The 3,613-nt window shown below is 45.5% G+C and overlaps 1 pseudogene; it reads left to right on the plus strand.

The window, feature by feature from the left end:
- The first annotated feature begins 1,950 nt into the window (after positions 1–1,950).
- On the plus strand, positions 1,951–3,173 carry LOC116872557 (annotated as a pseudogene).
- Positions 3,174–3,613: the final 440 nt, after the last annotated feature.

The raw sequence follows: 3,613 nt of genomic DNA on the forward strand, positions 1-3,613 counted from the left end.
CTTCCCGTTAAGCAGCTGAACTTCCTTGCCCCCTAATCTGCCTCCTTGCCTTGAGGATGATCTGCTTTTATCTAACGAACCTCAAGGAATATTTGTTTATCACATTCATTTCCCCGTGCTGGATGCTGGAGAGCTCAAGGTGAAACTGTAGCCTTCCATCTATAGATGGTTCATACACTGACCTTCCTCCCAATTTTCTCTCATTTTCTGACATTGCTGACCCCAGGGTCTGATTGCTTCATCTATTTGTTTATTTGAGATAAGAACTCCCCCCTATTTTTTACATTTAAAACTAAGATTTCAAGGCGATGGAGGTATTTTTGCAAGACTGTACTATCAAGACTTCAACAGAAATCTTAGACAGTCACATGTGGGCATACGTTCCCTTATTATAAGTTAACTCTTTTTTCCATTTTCACAAAAGTTTCTGGGTCTGAGTTTAGGATCCCACAGAAGTGCTGGTGATGGTTATTGGAGCTAAACGCCTTCCTCCACTGGAAACTCCCCAGGTTTCCTTTTCCTTTCTTTTCATTCAATCTGAGAGTTCGGGATATTTGAAAAGTAATCTGCTTAAATTCCTCTATTTCAAACATTTTATTGTGTATTTTTACAAGCTAACTTACACTCTTTTGAGAAAGTAAAACAAATACAGCAACTAATTACTTCGCTAACCAAATGACTCACCCTGTGTCCATTCCCCATTCTGTGAATCGTTTCCTGAATTGGTTAATCCTTGAGCAGATGCGCATGATACCTAAAAAACGCCTTCGTTTTGTTTTTCCGAACCGTCAACGTGAACAATTTGTTAGCAGGTGTGAAATACAAAAAGCCCAGTAAAATGTAGGCTGTTGATCCCTTTTACGTCTCTTGAGGGGTTTTCTGAGATCTCAGTTGGACACTTAACTCATTTCTCTAACAGAGGCATGCCTCAGAAGGGCCAGGGACAGGACCCATGGGCAGAGGATTAAAGAGGTTTGGGAGCCTGCAACCCACCCACTGAGCTGAAAGCAGAGAGCCCTGGCCAGACCCCACTGGCCCCAGACCAGGGCCTAAGGTATCAGCTGGGAGCTCAGCTTGACCCTGTGTGACGAGGCACACGGTTTACACCTGACCTACAGAGTCAACTTTGCTGTACCCCTCCACAGGTGGGAGAGCTCCCCAGCAAACAGAGCTCGTATTATTATTATTAATTTTTAAAACAGCAAGTGGGTTTGAATCTGATGACCAGTGATGCCCAGCAGAGGACCGGACCAGGCAGAAGGAGGCCATCAACACGCTTTCTGATGTAGCAGTATTCCCAGTTCCACCAGAACTATTAGAAATCAGGCTTTTCCAGAGACCTTGTTCATGATTCAAGGACCCACCTTTTACCTGAGTGAAGGTGATATGATCTGGGCTTGCAGATCATATCTTTTCTGTGTGGTCTTTTTCCTGCTTCCCCTTCTTTGACTGATTTGAACTGAAGGCAAGGATTTGGGTTTATTATACATTGTTTCTAGTGTTGGGGGGAGAAAAAAAAGCATTGCCACACTTTTCAAATCCTTTAGTGAAGTGGTTCTCAAACTTCCTGGTTTCAGGCCCCCTTCACACTCTTCAAAATAAATGGGGACACCAAAGAGCTCTTGTTGATTTGCGTTGATATGAGTATTTGCTACATCAGAAATCTAAAATGAAAAATTCAAAAATACTTTATGAATCTATTTAGGAATAACAATAATAAATATGCTTGTATTAACATAAATACAATTTTTATGAAAAGAACTGTTTTTGCCCAGTGCCCCCCACACCAACCCTCCAGGTGCAGCCCGGGCATGCGCAATGCGGCTGGTCACAGAGGGTCCAAGGGGAACCGAGTGGGCCTGTGGTGGGTGAGGGGCTGGATCCTTAATGACTACATTTTTGAGCCTCTTCTCTGTCTTCTGTGTAGTTGGTAGTTTGGGTGGTGAAGAGATGGCTGACAGAGTCAAAACATTTCTCCAGGATCTTGCCAGGGGAATCAAAGACTCCATCTGAGGAATTTGTAGCATCTTAGAACAAGATGCTCGGAGAGAGCAAGAGAGAGGAGCAGCGTGGAAGGAGGGCAAGCAGGGTGCTGGCGCGGAGGAGAGCCCGGAGTGTAGAAAGGAAGCAACAAAGTGAGCCACGTATTTTAGTAGAGTTTTCCAGTGCTGCGCTGGGAATGGTACAATATTCTGGTTAAGTCTCCTCTTTTTTTTTTTTTTTTTTTTAAGATTTTATTTATTTATTTATTTGACAGACAGAGATCACAAGTAGGCAGAGAGGCAGGCAGAGAAAAAGGAGGAAGCAGGCTCCCTGCTGAGCAGAGAGCCCGACTCGGGGCTTGATCCCAGGACTCTGGGATCATGACCTGAGCGGAAGGCAGAGGCTTTAACCCACTGAGCCACCCAGGCGCCCTGTCTCCTCTTTTTTATCGAGTGTTTCTTCCCGTACTGCAGTCAGTGACCGCCCAAATGATTGCTGATCCATTACGACATGGAGATGTTTGGTCATGGCGGGAATTCTTCCTTATGTCCATTCTCAGCGCTCTTTGGGTGCCCCCTCTGTTCGCACTTAGCAAAGCTATAAATACCATTTGGTTTCAAGACATAGCTGACCTGGCATTTGAGGTATCGGGGAGGAAGCCTCCCTCATTCCCTAGTGTCAGCAAAAGAATTGCTGACACGCTCTTCAACCTTTTGCTGCCCGCTCTTTTCCCCATCCAGGGGATGTCTGTGAGTCTCTTTCCTGACCACCTTGCTGGTTAGTCTTCTGCATATGTCCCTTCTCTACTCACTGGACTGCTTTGAATGTCGTTGGTTCGATAAAAGAATTGAAACACACCAGTGGTCGTCAAACATAGAAAGGAACTGGCCTTACTACTTTGGATTTGGCTTGTCCTTGGCTTTCCTCGCAGCAATGCAGTCCTCGTACATAATCAGTGGCTGCCTCTTCTCCATTCTCTTTCCTCTATTCATTCTCAGCACCAAGGAAACAAGACCTGTGGCAAAGCCTACCTTTTCCAGCTGTGCCTCTTCTTGGCAGTTTTCTTAAGCAACAGACTTTTCCACAAGACGGTCTACCAGCAGTCCGCCTTGAGTAACTCAGCCTGTGCAGAGAAATTCCCTTCATCTCATTGGTCTCCCGCCAAGCTGAAGTCTACTCCAGGCCACTGAACTGCCTTCCATCCAGAGGGAATGGGTGAGATCGGAAGGAGGCTGTAGGAGCTCTTTCCCTTGTCCCCTCCTCTGCCAGGGAAGGCAGGATCTGCTCTCTCAAGAGCCCTCTGTGTATTCTCTTCTCTCGGAGGAATTGGGATTATTGTCTCTGGTGTGCTTAAGGCAGAATCTTCCTGACACCAGTGTGTTTTAACACCGGTGAGTCTGAATGGACCACAGGTTTTTCTGTAGCTCTTTTCTAGCACTTTCCAGCCCCCGTGCCTGGATCGATTGGAATATTATTTTTGTCCCTATGCCATTGGCCAGCCCTCCCAGCTCCCCGTCCTCTCTTCCACTACCTTTGGATGAAGAGATTTTATAATTGTAGCTGTTGTATTTTTTGGACCTGTTTTTTGTTGTTGCTGTTGTTTTTCTGTGAAGCACATATATTGGATGTG

This window comes from Lontra canadensis, unplaced genomic scaffold (assembly GCF_010015895.1).
Source record: "Lontra canadensis isolate GAN:19392208 unplaced genomic scaffold, GSC_riverotter_1.0 scaffold1, whole genome shotgun sequence".
Lineage (NCBI taxonomy): Eukaryota > Metazoa > Chordata > Mammalia > Carnivora > Mustelidae > Lontra > Lontra canadensis.